General features: G+C 46.0%; 1 pseudogene; it reads left to right on the top strand.

Moving 5' to 3' along the window:
* Positions 1-14,651, top strand: part of LOC116872818 — a 34,018-nt pseudogene extending 19,367 nt beyond the window's left edge.
* Positions 14,652-24,269: the final 9,618 nt, after the last annotated feature.

Below are 24,269 nucleotides of genomic sequence, written 5' to 3'. Positions count from 1 at the left end.
TCAAGATACGGAAACTGCCCATGTCCAAGCACAGATGAATGGATAAAGTGTGCTGCATATACACAATGGAATGCTGGTCATAAAAAAAATGAATCTTGCTATTTGCAACAACATGGTTGGACCGAGAGGGTATAATGCTAAGTGAAATAAGTCCGAGAAAGACAAATACTAGACAATTTCACCCACTGAATTTTAAGAATCAAATGAACTAAGAGGGAGGAAGAAATCCAGACTCTTACATACAGAGAGCTAGAAGTTGCCAGAAGGGAGGTGGGTGGCGGGTGGGTGAAATAAAGGGAAAGAAGAGTAAGAAAGTTATTAAAATCCTTGTCTTGTTAATGCATTAACAGTCTCATCCTTCCTTAAGCACCGATTTGTCCAACAGCATTCATTCCCCCACCTGTTTTTAACTTCTTTGCCTTTCATTAAGTCACTCTAAAGACTCGCAACTCTTTAGGTGTGTTGTTTTTTTTTTTTTTCCCCCAAGGATTTATTCATTTTGGAGAGAGGACGCAGGGGGTGGGAGAGGGGCAGAGGAGTCCCTCAGACTCAGCGCTGAATGCGGAGCCCGACTCAGGTCTCAATCTCCGGACCCTGAGCGGAAACCAGAAGTTGAATCCTCAACCGACTGTGCTACCCAGGCACCTCTTACTATTTTTTTGAAGATTTATTTTAGAGGGAGAGAGAGTGGTTAGGGGCAGAGGGGCGGAGGGGCGGGTACAGAGAGACAAAGCAAGAGTGTCTCAAGCCTCCAGTGCAGAGCCTAGGGAGGGCTCGATCTCACAACCCTGAGATCATGACCTGAGCCAAAACCAAGAGTCCGAGGCTTAACCGATGGCACCACCCAGGCGCCCCACATAGCTGTGCTTTTAAATTCATGCCAATGGTGCATTTGGAAGTAGAAGGACTCATCTGGCTCCCATTTCAGATTGCAGTCCTTACATTTCCTAATTTTTACTGCTTATTTGGTCTTTGGTCTGATCACATTTTTCTTCTTTTTCCTATTAAATGACAAGGTCTACAATCTTTAATTCTAGGAGTTCTGGTCCCCTTTTTAAACACACTCTATTGCTCTTTGCTGCATTTCTGTCCTAGAACTTGCATAATAATCTAGGAGGTACAAGGAATTATTCTGAAGAGATTAACTATCCTATACATGCTGAACTTGATTACAGCAGAATTCCAGGGGAAGAAAAACCCTATTTTGTTCACGTGACTCCAGTATACCACACACGATAGGAAGTCATACTGAACACCAAGAACATGATACATGCCTAAATTTGTAGAATAAAAGTGCAGGAGTAAGAGAAGCACGTGGCTATCAGAAAGGACAGGAACACACAGAGCAAAGCACATATTTACCAGTAGAGTTCTATATTCTAGAGGATTCTTTGATATTACCTGCATTTAGAAACCTTAATCTCCATCTTGAAAATACTTCAGCCTTCTCAGGTCACACTCTAGATGTATTTAACATAGTTTCAAGCTCAATGTTACAGCAACATTCCTGGTGCTTCAAGGCAGGGTTCGTGAATACATCTATAAAGCGTCTGGAGATGGTGTTAAGGGAGCAGGCACAATCAGCTCTGGTCTGCAGGGCTGCCTCTGTTTCTGAGGTTACTGCTAGGACTTGCAGTTACACTTGGTGTGCTGGGCAGACGATTGCCCCTGCTGCCTCTTGAAACCTCACTACAGTGAATTTAAATGGCTGAAGGAGGGGAAGTGGCATCAGAATCTCTTAACAAAAGAATGAGAAAGAAGGTAATAGCCAAAGAGGGGCAGACTCTGCACTGAGCTCAGAGCCTGACTTGGGGCTCTATGGCACAACCCCAAGATCACCACCCGAGCAGAAATCAAGAGTTGGATGCTCCGATGACTGCGCCACCCAGGAGCCCCCCCACCCTTTTTTAAAGATTTGAGAGAGATGGAGAGAGAAGGAGCGGGCAAACAGAAATACAAAGGCTGTCTTAGCAAACCAGAGAAAGCTGGAAAGCAGCATCTGCTGGTGGAGGGAAAGCCGAGAAGAATCTAGATTCTCAGTGCAGCACTCTGGAAAGGCTCCATCCAGGGGCACAAGGCACATGTGGAGTGAGGGCTCTGCGGCACCCTGTGGCATCACCTCGGGGGCAAGCCAAGAGAGGAGATGGTCCAGGTTGGTACCAGGGTGGGAGGTGTAGAGGCAGCTAGGTTCTGGATGCACTTTGAAAGATACCCCCACAGGATTTCCTAATGGGTGGGACACAGGCAAGAAGAGAAGGACATCTTACTAGGATTTTACCCAAGCAACAGGAAAAGTGGAGTTGACATTAGCTGGAAAAAAAAAAAAAAAAAAAAAAAAAAAAAAAAAAAAAACCACACACACAGGAACTATAGGTTTAGAAGAGACCAGAAGTTCCTATGTAGTCATGTTAGGTTTGAGGTGCCTATTGGACATCTAAGTGGCGATGGTGAGCTGTTGTCAGTGGTCAAGAAATAAACATGCCTTCTACCCTTCTGTCTTTGCAGTCTATCTGTCACCTACACACAAGCTAGGCTCTCTTTTCACATAAGTGGTCCCAAGATACACAGAAAAGCTATTGAGGATTACCTGCTCCCTCCCCAAACAATATCCACTCTTCTTTATTTTTTCATTTGAGAGAGAGCGAGTAAGAGTATAGCAGGGGGAGGGTCAGAGGGAGCAGAGGAAGAAGGAGAAGCAGACTCCCCGCTGAGTAGGGAGCCCGATGTGGGGTTTGATCCCAGGACCCCAGGATCATGACCTGAGCTGAAGGCAGACGCTTAACGGAGTTGCTCTGGTGCCCCTATCCACTCTTCATTTCTGTATGGTCTTGGCTTCTGGCAATTTTTCCTATGAATAATCGTAATGGCTCACTGGCATAATTAAGCTACCCGGAAACAAGACCAAATCCATTCAATTTGTATTCTAAGCAACAGAATCAGAATCTGCAATACCATCAGCTCTGCCCCCAGGATTCCAGCTGAACCAAGCCCATGAAGCCATTCGCATCCACCCTAGACAAGTGGCTCTCTCTAGAAGTTTCTATATCTGCCTGAAGCATTAACCCACAAGGACGGGCTGTGTTACAGCCACACAGATTGCCTTAGCCCCTGAGGAGCAGGCTTAGGGCGATTCTCTCATCCATAACAACCAGGCCAAAGAATTAAGGCTCACCTGGGTTCCTGCCAGGACCGAGGTGGTGTTGCCTTAAACACTTCAGGTCACCTCTTACGGTGTGAGCCATGGTGTTTTAGTAGAGAGGGAAGCTACAATGCCGCTTCTGCAGAGGCAGTAGAATCCCAACAGAGAATACAGCATCCCTGGAAAGAGTTTTGTTTGGGGCGGCCCTGGGAACTGGGATCTACGTCAGTCAGAAAGCACAGCCTCACAGTAGCTCCAACACAGCCTCCTAGTCAACTGGGGAGCGTTCCAGTCCCCAGGTCTGTCCATTTGGAAGGTCTGAGAACAAGGTCATTTGTCCCCAGCCCTATGTGGGTCACAGTAACCACTTTATAGGTCAGTCAGAGCTGTCTGGCCGAGGAAGGAAGACTCACCATGTAGTACAGTTGCTTTCACCAGTTGAAAGACACGCCATGGGCTTTCCCCACCACAGCACAGCCGAGTTCTGAAAGGCATGTCCTTCGTGTCCTTCCTCTCCCACCTCTCAGCTGCATTGGCACTCTTCCTTCACCATCACCCCTCCCCAAACCTCCTGTCCCCTGCCGGTAGCTATAACAACCCTTCATCCAATCATCTCTTACTCTTGCCCCAAACTTTTCACCTGGAAGAATCAGGTGAAAGATACAGACATTTTTATAAAACTTAAGAATTAAATCGGAGTCCCCTAGGCCTCCCTCTCAGTGCAGAGGAAGCTGATCAGTAACCTGAAGTAGTATCCATGGTAAGGAAACCCCTGGCACCCACAGAGGGGGTCAAGGGCTGAGGAGGTTGACCTGTAAGGAAGGGGAAGGGGAAACCTCCCTTGTGATATGGCCACACCAACTGTGGGCTGGTCAACTTATGGCTGGAGCCCCAAGGCTACCATGCAACAGTAGCCTCCAGGTCAAGGGCAGAGTTAGGTCCCATCAGCTGCTGATTCCAGGAGGTCTCACAACCAGTTTTTGCCACAGACATTTAAGTGAGTGACCCAGAGAGTTCGGTCAGCAACCCAATTTGTTTCCATGGCTTGGGGGGCATCCCTGATGGTCTTCCACTTGGAAGAATGCAGACAGCCCAAATAGCTAGGCCCTTGGCAACAGCCCACAAGTCTGAGTCCTGGCGAGTGAATGGGATGACTACATCCATTTCCAACTCCGTGGGGCTGACTCTCAGGGTGCACAGCTCCATGGACACTGACAGGTTTCAACTTATCCAAAACGTCATCAAGCCAGAGCCAGGTAGACTCTGCAGAGGACACCACGGGGGGTCTTTGACTCCAGGTGGGGAGGGAGGAAAGAGGAGGGAGAAGTTTCCATAGGGACATATGTGCTTTTCCCCCAAGTAAAGACAAGATGCTGCTGGGGTCAGGACACTTGTGTTTTTTAACAGATCAGGTCATTTCTTGACCAGGATCTTTGGAGCTCTTTCTCCGTGTTAGCCTTTGAGTCCAAGTTGACCAACCCCAAAACAGCAGCGGGAGGACTGAGCATCTCAAGGCCTTCATGAGTCAGTTATTCCAATTCCCTAAGACCCCCAAAATGGGTCTACTTGATGGTCCCCCTCATGTGGCTACAAGTCCAAAACCCCAAGGGCAACTCTAGGTGAAAACGGTCTCGCTTTGTTAGAGGCTCCAATTTGCAGAGTCCAACTTCTGTCTCAGACGCTTACAGAATCAAAGGTGTTAGGGCTCCTTTTGTTGGAGGGAGGGGGTAGAAGTTAGGGCAAACATAGCCTTTTCCTCCCTTTGAGTGCCAGAGATTGGATGTCTTGAACCCACTCATATACACCTTAGAAACCATAGCTGGCATCCAGCCCCCAAGTTTTTTCAGGTTTGTCAGCCATACCTGCTAACAGAAGTATGCTAACATGAGTCAGGACCATGGAGATGGAGATTTCTGACTGCCAAAGCAATAAGATATCCATGTAGTGAAAATTTGGACATCTGAAGATAGAGGTTCTTGTGCTGAATTCTGCCCCACCTACTGGTGAAATGGCAGGGGAGTTAGGGATTAGCTAGTTGGATTATCAGGCTAATCCATCCTAGGATGGGGAAAGGCAAGCACATAACAATTCCTACAGAGTGGTTCTAAGAGGGAAGTTTATAGCAATACAGCCGTACACCAAGAAGAGAAGTCTCAAACAACTTTACACCTAAAGGAGCTAGAAAAATAAAACCCAAATCCAGCAAAAGGAAGAAAATAAAAATTAGAGTATAAACAAATGGCTAGAAACTAAAAAAACAAAAAACAAAAAATAAAAACCCAACAGAACAGATGAATGAAACCAGGAGCTGGTTCTTTGAAAAGAACAAAATGGATAAACCTTTTGCCAGACTCACTTAAAAAAAGACCCAGTACACAAAACCACTAATGAAAGGAGAAATAACCTATACCACAGAAATACAAATAATCTTAACATTATGAAAACCTGTATGCCAACAAATTGAAAAACTTAGAATGGATAAATTCCTAGAAACAAACTACTAAAACTAAAGCACAGGTAGTTAATTTCTGACATCAGCCACAGCAACATGTTTCTAGATCTGTCTCCTGAGACAAGCAAAGTAAAAGCAAAATAAGCTACTGGGACTACATCAAGACAAAATGTTTTGCGCAGCAAAGGAATGGAAGAAGATATTCGCAAATGAGGTGTCTGATAAAGGGTTAATGTCTAAGATACATAAATAACTACTACAATTCACCACCCCCCCAAAAAAAACAATCCAATTAAAAGATGGGCAAAATGCATGAACATACATTTCTCCAAAGATGACCTATAGATGGCCAACAGACACATGAAAAGATCATCACTCATTGTCGAGGAGCTGCAAATCAAAAGTCACAAGGAGACATCACCTCACACCTGTCAGAATGCCTAAAATCAAAACCACGAGGAACAGAGACACCTGGGTGGCTCCGTTGGGTTAAGCATCTGACTCTTGGTTATGGCTCAGATCAGGAGATCGAGCCCCAATTTGGGCTCCACACCAAGTCTGGAGCTTGAGATTGGCTCTCTCCCTTTCACTCTGCTCTTCCCCACTCCCTTCCCACCCTGAATCATATGTGCATATGTGCTCTCAAGAAGAATCCCCCCCCAACACGCACACAAGAAACAACAAGTGTTGGTGAGAATGTGGAGAAAAAGGAATCCTCTTGCACAGTTAGTGGAAGTGCAAAGTGGTACAGCCATTGTGGAAAACTGTATGGAGTTTCCTTAAAAACTTAAAGACAGAACTACCCCATGATCCAGTAATCCCACTGGGTATTTACCTAAAGAACACAAAGACACTAATTCAAAAGTGTGCATGCACCCCTGTGTTTATTGCAACATCATTTACAATAGCCAAGATATGGAAGTAGCCCACAATTCCTACAGTCAGATGTAGACAGAACAAAGCAAGAATAATCAGTCACCCCAAAGGATCCCATACACAAGATCACATTAGTTTCTCTCCTAGCTGTGACCCTGAAACTCCAAGTATCCTTTCCTGTCTGTTACCAAGTAAGATGGGGACTCTGGTGGCTATGTCCAACACAGCCACTATCTTGCCCCCACCCAAGGTTCTCTAGCATACTTGGATTTTTCCTTAAAGTGGCTGGTGGGAGGGCTCCATGGGGAAGACTGGAGGGGAGAGACCAGCTCTGCACTGGTAAGCAAAGCCCATGTACACTTTCCAGCAACCCATCAACTCCTCATAGCATCTCCCACTAAGAGGGAGCCACCACTAAAAGCACTATTGGGACTTCGTGTTTCAATTCTACCTCCCACCGCTTATTCTCATCCACAGTAGAAAGGGTCAGACTCTTAACTCACCACCACTTGGGCAAGAGACATGCCACCAGATCCCAGGGTATTTGCTTCTCCTATTGCCTAACCTAGCCTGCAGTGTCCGTCCCTTCTTTCCCAGAAAGCTAGGTCTTAGTTGGCATCCCACACTCACAACCAAAACTGTCAAGAACTGTGGTAAGTCTGAGACTCTACCTTCCTTGCAAGCTGTCCAGCAGATCTGCCACATTCTACATGCTTCCCACCAGGCAGCGTGAACTTCACAGTTGCATGGGTTCCCCTTGCCCCCCCCACCCAAGTCCCCGGGCAGCCGCATGGAACAGACTTAGGTTGATACTATACAGAACGCCTGTCACAGCGGGGGAACACTAGTCCCAGGAAACCCCACTCACTTAAAAGGGTTAACAAAATGTCTGATTTTAGCCATGTATCAAAATAACATTTCCTCAAGAGTATTCAGGGACTTAAAAATGAAATTCTGGCAAGATGAATATCCCTTCCAGTAAAGGGACCGTGGTCTACCTGTCCCTACTGCTCTCCCCTCCACATCTTGCTATAGATGCTAACACCAACCCTCAGGTTGGTATGGCTAAAAATCCAGAACCCTTTTTGGTTTCTACCAGCTCTGTGGTGTGGTTCTGGCAAGATAGTCTCCTTGTATAGGAAATTTCATTTTTCTTTGATGGTTTGGTGCCTTGACTTGCTCAGTGCTGTTGGAGGAACCTATGAAAGCAAGTGTAGATCACAAACAGAGGGAATATTTCTTCCCCTTTCCCAGGGAATGTTCTCCTTCCCCAGCCTCCAACAGAAAGAGCTGAGAGACCTACCTTGTCCTGACGGGATTTTTCTTTTCCCATTCCTTCCAAAATGAAGCTTTCTTTTTCTCTTCAGAGTCCCAGTTCCCATTAGTATTAATTTCCTCAAAACTCCAGGTTTGAGGCCTTTGGAGTCTGGGGCCTGGGGTCTGTCAGAAAAGTCTGCCGGTTTGGTTCAAGAGTGGAAGAAACAAGGTCCTGTGGGCCTGGGATCTTGGCTGGCAAATTGGGATTGGGGGATATGAAAAAGCCTCTTTGAGGTTTTAATTGGGGTCTAGACTCAGGCCTGTGTTTCACGTGTAGGTCTTGAGAAGCTCTGAGGATTAAGGTTGTCCTAGGAAGTAAGAATTTGAAGCCAACAGAGTTAAGGAGAAAAGATTTTTCTCACAAGTTCTAGAATATGGTTAATTTAAGGTTCAAGTGTAGACATCGCCCCAAGAGGGATTTTCCTGAGCAGGAGATGAAACTTGCATAAACTATTGAGGACTGAAGTTCAGTTACGTCCGTGGAAGAACAGACCCACTGCAAATGTCAAGTCTCCCACCCCAGACTCGAAGCTCCCGCTCCCAAAGCACGGAGGCCGCGCCCCGCCCACGGAAACAGGTGAAACTTACCAAGCGCCGCATATCAGTAGACAGTCACGGCTCATATTCTCATACTTACGCGTAAATCTTTCCTCCTGCCGCCTTTTAAAGCTGCTGGTCACCCAGATTCCTAGACTCCCTCCATCCATTTCCCTCTGGGTTTGGAGGCAAAGCCAGGTGGTGTCTAGTCAAGGCTCCTGCTCCTCGGAGTCTTCTCAAGCACAAAGGAATCGGAATCACCTGGTTGTTTACTAGCCATACCCCGAGGGTCAGCTGCATGTGTTTTACTTTATGCCCAAGGACCCTACACATGGGAGAGCGCCTTAGCACAGTTCCCAGTAGTGGGGGATTGCTGCCCCCAGGGGTACATTGGCAGTAATTGAAGACATTTTTGGTTATGGCCACAAGGAGGGGGAGGCTACTAACATCTGGTGGGGAGAGGCCAGAGATGTTGCTAATCATCCAAAACGCACAGGACAGCTCCCCCCCCACCCCACCCCCACCCCAGTAGAGAATTATCTAGCCCCACATATCAGTAGCACCAAGGAGGAGAAACTTGGCAAGAGGCGGGTGTAAACGCTACCCTCAGAGGAAGGTGGTGGGTGTTTAAGGCACAGACCTCCCTCATCCAGACCCATCACAGGTGCACTGAGTTTTAAGTGGTAGCCATATTAGCCTTACATAACTAATTTTCTGACATTTTCTCTGAAGCTCCAATTTCTGCCTCCAGCAGAAAACAGTCTTTCTGATTCAAAAAATACCTTGACCCTTTCCATTTGAGACTGGCTCTCTTTTAGATTAATACCCCGTGCTTTCGGGATTTCTCCCTTATTTTTGTTTTTTTACTCCCTGAAGAGCATTCCTAGGTGGGCTTCAGTACCGTTCTCCCTTTGGGGAAGAGGTATCTGGGCGACTGTCCTCAGTGCCCACTCATGCTAACTTTCAGAGGGGTCCGGACCCCGCTGGCCTCTGTTCGTCTGGCCCATCCCTGTTGGCCTCCTTGCTGAAGGCCTTCCCAGCCCTATGGCCTCTCACTTCCCCCTCACTGCTCTCTGCTCGGCTGCCCTTCCAACAACGGGGCCGGTCCAAGTACGCCGCTTCGCTTTACCAGAGGGTCGATGGTCCAAATCAGTGAAGACCAGTTTCCTGCTCTCCTACGACACGCTGGGACTCTGAGGACTGCAGAGGAAGAAGGGTATCCCCAATCAAGCTTCTCTCATCTTCCTGAGAAGGTGGTCTCAACCACCCCCTGTGCCGGCACCAGGCCTAATACCCACGACGGAGACACGCAGACACAGAGAGCAGGGCTGCTGTTCTTCTAGACCCTGGGACAAAGCTTACCCATTGGAAGTCCCCCCAGCAGCCTAGGGGGTCTGTGCTCACTAATGTGTGAGCTGCGAAGGCCAGTTCCGAAGTCCCAGCAGGGGCCAGGCTCATGTGCTTAAGTACTGACCCCAGCTTGGGGGGGGCGGGTAGCAGCAGCCCCTGATCCATGGCTGAATGGTTCAGGAGTCTTTTAGGAACCAATCAAGAGGGAAGAGGATTCTGCCTCCTCTGTAAGATACAGGTACACCTGGGCTTAAATTGTAAGCACCTGGTGCGTGGAAAAAAGTGGTGTTTTTTCCTTGTAAAGGAAAATATGTCCCCTGCATATGTTAAGCCTTTTGCTGCATAACATGACTCCTTGAGAGACAGGTAGCATGTTTTGCACGAATTAAAACGTTTTGTCAATGGTGTCACTTGTACTTTTCCTTTTGCAAGTACTTTTTCCCATTCATATCCTGGTTGTAAGAATTGAATAAACAGAAATGGGTGAAATCATAATCGTAATGGAATTTTTCTTTCTTTATTGTGGTAACATACACGTCACGTAAAATTTACCATCTGAACTATTTTCAAGTGGACCATTTAGTGGTACTAAATACAGTCACAATGTTGTACAACCATTACTATCCATCTGCAGAAAGTTTTTCATCTAGCAATATTAAAACACTATACCCATCATTACAAAATATTTTAACTTGGAAAATTACAGAATGACAAAATATAAGGCTATAGAAAATTTAAATAATTCTTATTTATAATAATATAACACACATACACACACACATATATATAGAGAGAAAGAGGACTATGAAAACAGCATATATTCACTATTTGTGTGCTACAAATATCTGTGGTCCTATTTTAGACCACAAGGAAATGATTCATTAATTCTGTGGTTATAGAAAATTAAAACATAAAAACCTTGATTTAATCTTTTTAAAAAAATATTTTTAAACTCTAGATGCTAAGTCACAGTGGTATTAAATGGGAAACCTTGAGACATTATAGCCTTGTTCATGCAAGTATTTTGAGAATCAGAAATTCAGTGAGACTTCCAGGTGCTAACCATGACCTATACCCATTATGCTTAGAGAGGACCGTCCTATAAATAACAGGGCTCAGGAGGGGGCTGTTGAGAGGCTGCCTATGCAAATGTCTGTAAGCTAGAACCCACTGCAAACTTCCTGCTCCTCGTGGGATGTGATCCTTTTGTTCATCAGTGGGACTAATTGCTTAAGGGAATGCACTGTTCAGTTGAACCAATCAAGTATCAACCAAAAAACAGGTGAATCACTGAAGAGGCCAGTGGAGAAAACAACAAAACAGAAAATCCAGATACGTAACCAAGTACATATGGGAATTTCATATAAAATAAGGCAATATATCCGGTCCCTGGGGAAGGGAAAACCTTTAATAGGTGGGGTTGCCACAACTGATTAGGCCCATGGGAAAAGAGAACACTTCAGATGGGCCAGAGAGCTATATGTAAGGGGGGCAAAACCCAGGACTAAAAACAATAAAAGAAAATATTGATAAAACTGACTGCACCAAAACACCAGAAAACTTTTGCGCGACAAAATACGCTGTATAGAAAACCAAGAGACACTTAACAAACCGAGGAAAAATGTTGGTAACATATCACAAAGTGAGAATGTCCCTACTCTTCTTGAAGGCTTTTAAAATTCGAAAAGAAAATAATCAGTGACAGGATAGGGAAAAATGGGGAAGAAAGAGGAACAGATCCCAGAAGAATAAATGCAAATGACCTTTAAACAGGAAGAGATGTTCACTCAGAAGAGAAAAGCAAGTTAAAATGAACCCGAGACACAATTTCTTACCCATCCAGTTGGCAAAAACTCCCCAGGCCAACAATCGGCTGTGTTGAGGAGGCAGCAGGCAGAAGGACAGGTGCCCCCAGAAACCGTAGCTAGTCTTGGGGGGTGGGGGGGGCAGGGGGAGGGCGGGAGGGGGGACGGGGGCGGGACTTTCTCCGGAAGTTCACGTACACCAGCCAGCAGGATCACTCCTGAAGTTTGTTGCAAAAGTTAAAAAAAAAGCAGCAGATGTTCTTTTTCTCTAAAGTCGAAACAACTGGTAGAAAGGGTTTGACATTTTTCTTTTCTCATCGCCTCCTTTAAGCGACTGGAGAAAATGTGTGTATTAAGCCTTTTCAATTATTTTTCCTGGATTTTCTAAAATTTTCATCACTTCCCTCTAACTAAAACCGTTGCCTGATTTATGATGTTTTCCCCTGTGACCTGCCTCATTCCATTAAGAAAATCACACGCTGCCAGCTGTTATTGTTAATAACAAATCTCCAGTGATCCTTAAATATATAAGTATATTGATAAGGAGCACCAACAGGAATGTGATGTGATGGATTGAACATGGGAACACATATGAACATGGAAACATACATGAACATAGGAAAATCCACACATTAGGTGTCTAACATACTGCTACGCCTTTTTTTTTTTTTTTTAAGATTTTACTTATTTGACAGAGATCACAAGTAGGCAGAGAGGCAGGCAGAGAGAGAGAGGAGGGGAAGCAGGCTCCCCGCTGAGCAGAGAGCCCAAGGTGGGGCTCGATCCCAGGACCCTGGGATCTTGACCTGAGCTGAAGGCAGAGGCTTTAACCCACTGAGCCACCCAGGCGCCCGCTGCTGCGCCTTTTGATTTCTACATTTGAGTCACTTTTGGATGAATTACAGAGCACTGTAACAAGATGACAAAGAGAGCCCCAAACCCAATAGAGAGTGGGAGGGTGGTCAAGCATATTTGTCAATGAGAGTATTTTTCAAGGGACTTTGTAGTTCCCGAATGAAAAATGTTACAATGGCGACATCTGGTGGCCATCATCTTAACCAAATGACTTGACCGATAGTGGGACAATCCCAGATGCTGTGTCTCCTTGTGTGATACAGTGTGAAGTATATTGCACCACCTTTCACAAATTCTTGCCCAAAAATACCTAACTTGAGGTTAATAGAGCCTTCAGCCCTAGTCCCCAGCTTACAGGAAATTCAAGGAATACAGGAATAGGTTAAATAGCACAATGGAGAGACAGATAATTCCAGAAGGTAGAGCATTACAAAAAGAAAAGAAAAACTGGCCTATTCTCTCAAAAAGTCAATATCATTGTCGGGGCGGGGGGTGGTCAAAGATGTAGGAAAAAAAAAGTAGGTGGACTGTTCCCAGGATATTACTCATCACTGGCATATTACTTGAAGTTTCTAATAAAGGTTCACTGTAGCCGTTAGGGTTGCATTTTTTGGTAGATGAGGCGAGGAACTTCATGGTGACTACATCTGACAAAATCCCAGAAAGCTACAGGACATTACCCATGAGTCTGAAGTTGAACCTTTTCTAAACTATCAAATATAAAATTATCATCACATCAAAAAGTGATCAGAGAGCGTGCAACAAACCTGAAGGGGAAAAGAAAGTATTAGAGAGACATATTGGGCAGTTCATTAATGCAAATACTTTATTTTTCTGCCTTATGGGATGTTTGAGGTATCTTTCAGCTTTGTGAAATTCGTCATTTGTTGTGACTTATTTTCTCATTCTCATTAAGTACTCATTTGTGTGTCTCATTTTGTTTGAGTAATTTTGAATTTTGTGAAGAAGATCCCCCCAAAATGATATAAGCTTCAGGCCCCATAAAACTTTGATCTGAATGTGATGTTAGACAAGGTGTTCTCCCTCTGAGCCTGGGCGGGGGGGAGGGCTGGTGGGGCAGGGGCAGTGATGAACCTGGAGAAGGGAACAGAGGGCAAACGCGAAAGATCCTGGTACTAATGGGGTTTTTCTCCAGCAGGAAGCAGGGAGCCAAGAAGTGCCTTAGGCAAGGGAGTGATGTGATCAGGACTTCCATAAGCCCTCCAGGGGAAGCTCTGGGACCAGGGAGACCTAGGGCAACCAAATGTAAGAGTCCAGGTGAGAAAGGATGAGGACAGATCTTCAACCGCTGGGGATCCAGCCATGCGATGAGCTCTACCTAAACTTCAGGAGAGACTATGGCAAAAAGGGTTGCCTAAAACCTGATAGAATATTCCCCTTTAAAATATTTATTTGGGGGCATCTGGGTGGCTCAGTCAGTTAGGCATCTACCTTCAGCTCTGGTCCTGATCCCAGACTCCTGGGATCAAGCCCCACGTTAGGCTTCCTACTCAGTGGGGAGCTTGTTTCTCCCCCTGCCTCTGTCTCTCTCTCTCTCTCTCTCTCTGTTTCTCATGAAAAGAAAATCTTTCTAACAGTTTTTCAATCTGGTGTTTACGCATGGGTGTTTACTTCATTTCACTTAGAAGCAATATTCTAAAGGTGGCTTACCTTAAGCCTCAGACCACATTTTGGCGTGACATCTGTCATACAACTTAGAAAAAGAAAAAAAAGGCGGGTTTTGGCTTTCGGCTCAGAGGAGGCAAGGGTGCAACTGTCTTCAGTCTCCCAAATCCAGGTTCATCCGACACCAGCTGCCTCCACCATACCACCTAAGTTCAACCCCAACAAGATCAAAGTCATGTACTTGAGGTGCACCAGTTGCAAATTCAAGTGCCATGTCTCCTGGCCCTGAAGACTGGTGCGCTGGGTCTGGCTCCAAAAAAGGTTGGTGATGACAGAGCCAAAGCGAGTGGTGATTGGAAGAGTCTTGAGGATTCCAGTGAAATTGACCATTCAGAACAGACAGGCCCAGATTGAAGTGGTACCTTCGGCCTCTGCCCAGATTATCAAAGCCCTCAAGGAACCACCAAGAGACAGAAAGAAGCAGAAAAACATGAAGCACCATGGGAATATCACTTTGGATGAGATTGGCAATATTGCCCGACAGATGCGCCACCAATCTTTAGTTAGAGAACTCTCTGGAACCATTAAAGAGATCCTGAGAACTGCCCAGTCTTCGGGCTGCAATGATGGCCACCACACTCATGACATCACAGATGACATCAATAGTGGTACAGTGGAATGCCCAGCCAGCTGACCACAACAGAGAATAGTTCAATAAAGGATCATTTGATAAACAAACAACAACAAAAAGAGCTCATAGTACAGCTTGTAAATCAAATTTGATCACAATGTGTGCATGCGTTTCACACAGTGGACCAGGGTCGCTGCTGCGACCTATTTTATAAAATAAAAACTAACTATTGATAGTTTGATTTGAAATGCCTTTTGGTTCTGAGAGTCCCCAAATCATCACTAAGCCATTTAGCATTTTTCTCAAACGGAGAGAAACAGATCTTCATTCTCTCTCTCTTTTTAAGTAAGCTTTTTACCCAACATGGGACTTGAACTCACAACCCCAGAATCACATGCTCCACGGACGGAGCCAGCCAGGAGCCCTGAGAAGCCGGCACTCTCAATAGCCATCTTTTCCCCGCTGTCTAACAAACAAGCCTGGACTGGCAGCCACTGTTTGAGGGGCTACAGGTTATAAAACAATTGCTTTGAGGGGATTACCCATTACCCAACGGTGTTATGTGACACTTCAATTCAGCAGCTAAACTAATAGGTCTCTGGCCTTTATTTCCCAAATGCCAGAATCCTTAAAGGTTTTGATTAGACATGAGCAAAAGAGAAAGATAAGGAACCCTCCATAGAAAAGCTGGGGCTTTTTCTGTTGATTCTCAAGTCATGTTTTGTTTTACTTTTTAAAGATTTTACTGATTTATTTGTCAGAGAGAGGGAGAGAGTGTGAGCTCGCACAAGCAGGGGGAGCAGCAGGCAGAGGGAGAAGCAGGCTTCCTGCTGAGCAAGGAGCCCAATGACGGACTCAACCCCAGGACCCTGGGATCATGACCTGAGCCAAAGGCAGATGCTTAACCTACTGAGCCATCCAGGCATCCCTCAGGTCATGTTTTTAAATAAAAAGACTTTTATACTCATTCGCCTGTTAAAATATGAATAGAGACATTGTTCTTTTCAAATATTTGATTGGAAAGTGAGCACTTACATTTAACAGAATTCATGATGTATAATAATACATTGCGAGACGCTAAATTATATGCCATTTTAACCATGTGGACAACATTTAGACTGATCAAAACTCTGAGAAATGTTTATTTGGCTTTTATGGGGGGGGAGCTCTGATGGTAACAAACATGGATTTTCTGCAAACCCCCTCCCTCTCCCACCAAATAAAGTGGATTCCCGTGGGATGTTGTCTGAAGCTGACAACAGACAATGCTCATAGGATGCCCCCGGCTGATCAGGCTGAGCCCACTGGTCCGAGACCTCAAAAGCACGTGAGAGGCAGAGGCAGGGGTGGCCGCAGGCCAAGGAAGACAAGATCAGAACTTTATGCAAGGAGGGAGAGAGGTCTCTGTCCCTCTCCTTTTTGTACAGAGCGTCCTCATCGACAGTGGGGCATTTAATAAAACACAACCTTCTACACTGGGGGTTACGGTGGGTCACAAACATAGTCTTAAGTCTGAAATTAGAAAGTCCACATTAATATATTCCTCAACATTTTGATGCTCGTTGCAAAGACAGGGCTTCTCCCTTCTCCTAGGGCTGAGGCCATGCTGGCCAATGGCAGGCTTCAACGGGGTACCTTTCTCTCTTTTCCCCCCGTTGCTCCTCCTTCAGATTCCCAAGAGCAGCTCCCGGCCTCTCTGAGGTTGGGGTGCAAGGAGGGAGAAGTGAGAACGTTGGCGGAAAATGGCTTTTCGTTCAGTAAATGGCTTTGCGTTCTCTGAACTTGGCAGGTGGTTAAAGCTGACACTTCCCTGGGTGGGTTCGCCTGAGGGGTTCTCCTGACTACCACCCCGGGGCTCCTTCGACTTGCTCCTTCCTGTCTACACCCCCACCCCCACCCAGCATCTTCCTATAATGTCCCAGCACCTTCCCTGGAAGGCTATCATCTTGCGCAGGGTTCTTGTTAATCCTGGCCCGTACGTTCTGCGACCATTTCTGAGCCTCTGGATTTGCCCTGCCTTTTGCAGGAAACGCTTCTCCTTTGCAAACTCACACTCCCCTGTCCCCGTGGCCATTTTGGCTTTTTCAGCGATGAGTCAGACACTGGTTCCCTGGGTCCCTGACAGCAGAGAACAAGTGTTTGGATCCATCAGATGGACTGGATCCCCAAAGGAGGCGTTTGCCCTCAGTTCCTGAGAGGTGATCTCTAAGCCCTTTAGAATATTCCCCCTGACAGGCTGCTTTTGTTTACCCAGGGGACTTGGGCCACACCAGATAGTCTAACAGTGTGATTTACTTATTTTTTTAAAGATCTGATTGATTGATTGATTTGTCAGAATGAGAGAGAGAGAGCAAAAGCGGGGGAGCGGCAGGCAGAGGGAGAAGCAGGCTCCCTGCCGAGCAAGGAGCCCAATGCAGGACTCAATCCCAGGACCCTGGGATCATGACCTGAGCCCAATGCAGACACTTAACCAACTGAGACAGCCAGGCGCCCCTAACAGTGTGATTTATGATGGGGAGTTGGGGCCACGCAGTATCCACTTGACCTCCAGAGGGCCTGGAGATGAAAATGCAGCCAGGTGGGCTCCCACCCCAGTCTGCATGACAGAGCTCTAAGAAAAACTCGGAACACCAAGGCTCCGGTGAGCTTCTCTGGATGGCAATACTCCATGCACCTTGTCACGTGTTTTTTCCAGAAAAGGAGTGCCACCCATATTCTCTGGGGAGAGGACCTGTGCAGGCTCTGCCATAGGCACTATTTTCCCTTGGCTGATTGAAATCTGTAACCTTCTGTTGTAATGAAGTAGAACTATGAGTATACCCATGTTCATTGAGTTGCACAAGTCTTTTGAGTCAATTACCAAACCTGCGGTTCATCTTGGGAACTCCCTAAACTCACCGTTGGGCTCAAAAGTGAGGGTCTTGCAAATGGTCTGTCTCATACTGCAAGGATCTTGCATCAACAAGATGTTCCATAAGTACTTTTTGAATCAAGGGGGAAAGGAAGGAATTTCTATATCTACCAGCAGAGGAAGCCATGTCACTGACCTCACAGTAGTGTTTTCTCAAATACAGCATGATAAAGTTTTGTGTTCACATGACTTGTGTGACAAAATTCGACTTTTTAACGCTGTGCGTTCTCTTCCCAAGTCCACTTGGACTTTTCTGGTCCCATCTTAAACATATTTCAGTTACCATGCTATTTCGAAGTCCGAATACCAAGCTGTTATTCTGCCCGAAGAGGGGGGAATAACAGCAGTGTTAGAAAGTTCTTTACAGATCACAGACAGGCTTTGAGGCTGGCCTGGAAGAGAGCTGTACCTTCCCCCAGAGCTACTTCAATGGGGACACCCAGAGGGCAGCGGGCCACAGGAGACACTGCCCTCCGTCTGTAGCTGGCAAGCACTTCATAGTCTGACCACCCCGAGAAACATCAGGGGCACAGAACTACCACCTGTGGAAAAAAATGAGGTCTCCTGTCAGGACGAGACCATGTTATTTGTGATCCCAGAGAAGATAAAGCCCAGAGATGTAACTTTGAGGACTTCCTCCCTGTTCTCCTTCCTTTGGGGACACCAGGAAAGGTCCTCTGTGTCTCCTTTAGCCCTTTTGACCTCAGGGACTGATTGGTTACTTTCCACAGACACTTCAGAGCTGCCATTTCCTCCCACAGTGTTTTCAAGAGTGAACAGCTGTGAGGCAGTTGCCATAGAATCATATGAGAGAACAGAGCGTTCGGGTGATAATGAGGCCCAACCACGGAGAAAAGAATATCGTATTCCTGATGCCTATCAGCTTCCTGAAGGTCTATGTGAGTTTTTCCAGGAGGCAACCCTGGCCTCAGAAATCACCACAGAAAGACTGGTGACATTACCCAAGACCTGGGATTACTGCCTTTCAACTTTCAGGTCCCCAGGCAAGCGATATAGTTTTGATCAGATCTCCTCAGGTAATGCAAAATTTTACTTCAGACTCCCAGACTCTCTTTCCAAGAATTCTCACTTCAATCCCAGAAGTTTAAAGTCATCTTCCATTTTCAAGCTTCCCTGGTGTGTCAGTTCTTCATTAATGTAATCCATGCACTAGGTGGTGCCTCCTCACTTTTAAAGTTCTAGAAAACGCTGGCTGGCACCCCCTTCTACAGTCTACAGAAGTCCAAAGCTTTCTCAACATTCCCTACGAGTTCCCAGGGGACACATCCTCAGTGTACTTGGCTTCCAGTCTCCTGGTGGGCTGCTTCTCTCTGCTCAGTTTCTTCTCTAGTTTTCACAGAATTCCCTTGTTCACAAACAATTTTAAGTGTTTTATGTGTTCTCAAAAATGTGGGGCAAGTTCAGTCATGGAAGCAACCTCACATTGAACTTGACATATCACCATTCTCAAAGGTATCCTTTAAACTATCAACCACGCAAAACACCCCATTTGATCATACATGCCATCTGCCCCCATCCGTTCTTCTCCAACCTGTCCCAACACATTTCATTCTTTCTGGCATCAGAACAATTAATCATCCTACCTTTTGCCGTTCTTGTTCTTGTTCTTGAGTCATTCTCTACCAATCAGCTTATCAAGACATTTTCCTAAACAAAAGACAGTTCTCTGCCTGAAAAGAATTCTGTGTAAGCAATTAAAGGGTTTTTAATTCATTTCATAAAGAATCTTTGGGCACTAATGAGTTCAATCAACCAATCCTTGATTATCCCTGCAGACCACTCATTCATGGACATGGACACTGTTTTACACTGGGTTCTATACTGGGCTCCCTGAAGACAGACTCTGAAACAGTGTGTTAGAAGGTTTGTCGAGGAATGTTCTTGGGGGCACCCCCATGAGGAAATCATGAAAGCAGGATGGGTAGAAGCAGTGGGATTGCAATGGGATTGCGACGGACGTCATAGCTCTGGAGCTGTGCTTCCTGGGAATGATGTAGAAATCTGGGCAGAATGGTTCATCGTGCCAAGTGCCATTACCAGGGAGAGCTACAGATGTGGGCCCACAATGTCTGATATTCCCAGTGACTGAGAGTAGATGCATTGACCCTAAAGAGGGGATCTGAGTAAATTCTACAATATCCACTGAGCTTACCTCTTCATCTCTCAGGTGCATCTAGGAATGACTTCTCCATAATTCTGGTTGGCTTGGTTTCCTGGGAAACTTAAAAGAGAAGGCTTAGTGAGACAAACTACAGACGCCCCCACTGCCACAGCTAAACTGAGGGCATAAATGACCCTCATCACCCCATCTCCACCTCCCATGACATTCCCCTCACCACCTCTGTGGGTCTGCGGACTTACCTGGTGAGGTGATCCAGACCATCATTCCTAAGTTGTCTGTGCCTGAATTTTCTAAGTCTTTCTCAGGCTGTGGCTATTGCCCTTGATACTTTACCATTAAAACTGGGTATGGGCATACCAAGAGGCCTACCATGGATCTTTTGAGCACCAAACATATTCTTCCCTGCCCCAATGAGTAGCAGCAGCCCTAATTACTCCTGAATTTCCTTTTTTTCCTGCTGTTGTCTGGGGCTGGAAGTGCCTGAGCAACCGTCATAGCTCAAATAAAGTTCAATGGAATTTTCATAGGAAGAATCCTATGTTCCCTGATGGAAGTGGTCCCTTCTAGACCTGCAGAGCTAATGCTACAGGGATGGGAAACACACATTCCCCAAGAGGGTCACTTGGAGTGATGGTACATGGGGCCATTTCTACTTCCATCTTTTAGTTCCAGACCCAGGTATTCTGTACCATATAATGGTCATTGATTCAGGGTGTGGATATGGTACCTCATCCTTATGGGGTGTTAACTCTAAACTGGGATCTTGGCTGGTCAAAGACTATTCTACTACTCTACCAGGCTGGTGGCTCCTAGGGGATGAAAAATTTGATAGAACTAGTGGATCCCATGACCATGCACCAACTACCATGCTTGTTTTGCTGTAAAGTGGGACCTGTAGCTTTGATTCCTTGCTGATACCAAATCTGATAGGCTAAGAGTACTATATAGTTTGATTTTGCACTTTACACTACTAATGAGGCTGGCCATTTGCTTAACACTCTGAAGGTGAAAATGACTTCTTCCTATTTGAATTCTTGTCATTTGCTCATTGTAGTAGAAGCTGCGATGCACAATCCAGCTCACTCTTTCAGGACTGAGATGCTAAGAGCATTGATGGCTGCCAGCTGCCAACGGAGTCCCCTGTGGGAACTGGTTTCAGCTGAGAAGAGCTGCCTTGCCCAAAGTCACATGCCCTTCTCCAGGGCAGCCTGAACCCAGTGGCTGATCAATGTTGTGGGGAGGGGAACGTAAAGGCTTAGTAGGTGGGACGACTCTGAAGGATCATCCTAGCTCCCCATAAGGTCAGCTGAGGCCTTATTGCACTGCAATTACAATAATTCACCTCCACCCTCTGACTGCCCCCCTTCTCCCCCTCCCCCTTGGCAAAGGTCCCCACAGCACTCCTCGATAAACCTCCCACACACTAATCTCTACTTCCGAGTCTGCTCCATAGGGAACCCAATGTAGGCACATTCCTAATGATTAAAAAAAAAAAAAAAACCTTAAAGAAAAGCCCTAAATGTTATATAGATCAAATTGTTTCTCAATTCATTATTATTTTTTGCAGAACAAATTAAGGAAAGCTATTTTGATACATAGGTGAGCTAGAAGAACAAAGAAGATAGATCACGCTGAGGTAAGAAGGGATAAGGGGGTAGAAACACCCATGTGCATGTAGGGTGACGACCTGGGGGGAGGGTGGGATGAATAACCAGCTTCATGTGTCCATCTGAGTCTAACTACCAGCTTTGCTCCTATGATCTGGGAGATTTATGTAAAAGACCTTAATAAATGGTAGTCGATGCTAATTGGACATTGGGTGAGTGGTCGGTGGAGAAGGTAATGATGGGACCCCCCCGCTCCGTGATGTATTTGCAACAAACACTATGTAAGATGTGAATGAAAAGGTTGTACTCACACAGCATGTGCTTTCTCTGAGCTTTAGATCGGTCCCATTCTGGGCAAGTCTTATGGAAGGAGTGGTACAAATGACCTCCCCTACAATATGACAGATTTTAGTCTATTGACATGCACCCTAAACCTACTTTCAGCCTTGACTGCCTCTCAGTCTCCAACATACAGAGTGTCAGAGTCCTGCTCCTTAGCCCAAGACCCACGTGTATTCTTCCTCCAATCCCAGACTCAATACACACACACACACACACACACACACAGCCCTTTCCCTGGCCTTGACAGTGGCATGTGGGTGTCCTACCTGGCCAGCTCTCCCTGATCTTCAGAAATGATTGCACTTCTCTCATCTGTTAAAATGGGACTGTCCTCTGAAAAACAATCTGAGGGTTTGGGAGGGGCAGGGGTGGGAGGTTGGGTGAGCCTGATGGTGGGTTTTATTATGGAGGGCACGTATTGCATGGAGCCCTGGGTGTGGTGCATAAACAATAAATTCTGGAACACTGAAAAGAAATTTTTAAAAAATGGGGAAAAAAATGGGACTGTCCTCATCTACCTTCCCTACCTTGCTCTTCTGAGCTAAGATATGATATGCAAGAGATTGTTAGCCCCAACCGGGGTCACTTGCCAACTCCTGAACTGGGGGTTCCAATGTCTGATCCCTTCTCTAGGGACAAAATTGGCACTCTGGTGTCTTGGTCCTCAGAAGAAGTAAGGTGGTAAGAGATTGAGCCCTACCTTCCTACCTCTAAAAGGAAACTGAGGCCTCAGCTAAAAATGGTTGAGGTCCGAAGATACCAAAATAGCACCATAGAAGCCTGGGGGTTTGGAATAAGAGGAACCATGTGCTATCAGGGAATCAGGAGAGAATTCCCACACTGAGGGAAGTGAACCGGCAATAGGGAACTTCTGTTTGTCCTCTGAGCCCAAACCTTGTAAAAAAGACTAGGCTTGCACTTGCTGGTCTCCTGTATGACAGGGGGACAGAGTCCAGAATCTGATTTCAGAAAACGGTTAGAGCAGGTCTCATATCCTTTGTGAAATGTGGTAAATTTGGGAAAATGTACTCATATAATATTTTCCCAAGACATGTCAGTAAAAAAGAATTTATCTTTGAGTAGTTTAAAAGCTCGAAAGTATCCAGAACCCAAGCTGTTCTTCTCTCTTAGGATGCCTTCTTCCCACATAATACCTCATCTGCGTCCAGCCCATCGCACCTTTTCCCTGTGGCCCCCTCCCTTTCAGAGAAGCCAGTGCCCCCAGTTCTTCCTCTTCCCTGTAAAATCTTGATCCGTCACTTGGGCCCTCACCATCCTAAGTCTTCAACCGGTTCCTTCCCAGGGGCTCTCTTCTTTCTGTCCCAAACCCTCCCCAATCATCATTCTTGAAGGCCAGGGACACCATGTTGCCGAGCTCCACGAGGCACCATTGACATCACGGTGAATGTGAATGGCACCTCCTGGAGCTTAGCGAAGCACGTAATAGAATGTGTCAACAGAGAGGGGCCCGTGAGGGTGGGGAAAAGGCTCATTTCCTCTGGTCACCAGGTGGCGCTCAGGCAGTTTCCAACCACGCGATGTGACAAAGGTTCAGAGATCGGCCAAGGCAATTCGGTGAGTTTATTACCACTTTTTTAGTCAAGCAAGCTTCTATTGCAAGGGCCCTGGGATTATAGACTCAGATTCTTTTAAAAAGAGATTTGAGTTTGCCTATCCTCAGCGTTATATATCTCCAGGAGAAGCGGCGTAATTCTTTTTTTTTTTTTAATTTTTAAATTTTTCAGTGTAACAGTATTCATTATTTTTGCACCACACCCAGTGCTCCATGCAATCCATGCCCTCTCCAATACCCACCACCTGGATCCCCCAACCTCCCACCCCCCCGCCCCTTCAAAACCCTCAGATTGTTTTTCAGAGTCCATAGTCTCTCATGGTTCACCTCCCCTTCCAATTTCCCTCAACTCCCTTCTCCTCTCCCTCTCCCCTTGTCCTCCATGCTATTTGTTATGCTCTACAAATAAGTGAAACCATATGATAATTGACTCTCTCTGCTTGACTTATTTCACTCAGCATAATCTCTTCCAGTCCTGTCCATGTTGATACAAAAGTTGGGTATTCATCCTTTCTGATGGAGGCATAATACTCCATAGTGTATCTGGACCACATCTTCCTTATCCATTCGTCCGTTGAAGGGCATCTTGGTTCTTTCCATAGTTTGGTGACCGTGGCCATTGGAAGCAGCGTAATTCTTACCAACACAGCTCATCAGCTGTTGGGTCATCCATTCATGCATTCATTCAAGAAGCATTTACTGAGCACCTACTCTGTACCAGGCACCGTGCTCCATAACAAGGACTCAGGTGAGGCTAAAAAAGAAGAAAGCATGATGTCTGCACTCATGGGCCTTACAGGCACTAATCAAAAATTCAGGCAAATACCATTAAATTGTAACAGCGGAAAGAACTGCATGCAGGTGAGAGGTACACGATGCTACAAGGGCATCTAATAGCCCGGGAAAGGAAGTCCGAGGGAGGCTTCCTCGAGAATAGGAAGCCTCGAGGCTTCCTCCTGAATGAGCATGTGAAGGGAGAGTTGGCATTGACAAGATAAAATGCAAGTGGCATGTCATAAGCAGAGATAAAAGCATGTTCAAGGCCCCGTGGGCAGTTTGAGGAAGCAAACGAGGAAGACCACTGCGGGTGGACCACTGTGAGCGA

The sequence above is a fragment of the Lontra canadensis genome, unplaced genomic scaffold (assembly GCF_010015895.1).
Source record: "Lontra canadensis isolate GAN:19392208 unplaced genomic scaffold, GSC_riverotter_1.0 scaffold30, whole genome shotgun sequence".
NCBI lineage: Eukaryota > Metazoa > Chordata > Mammalia > Carnivora > Mustelidae > Lontra > Lontra canadensis.
This window is presented reverse-complemented; position numbering and strand designations above follow the sequence as displayed.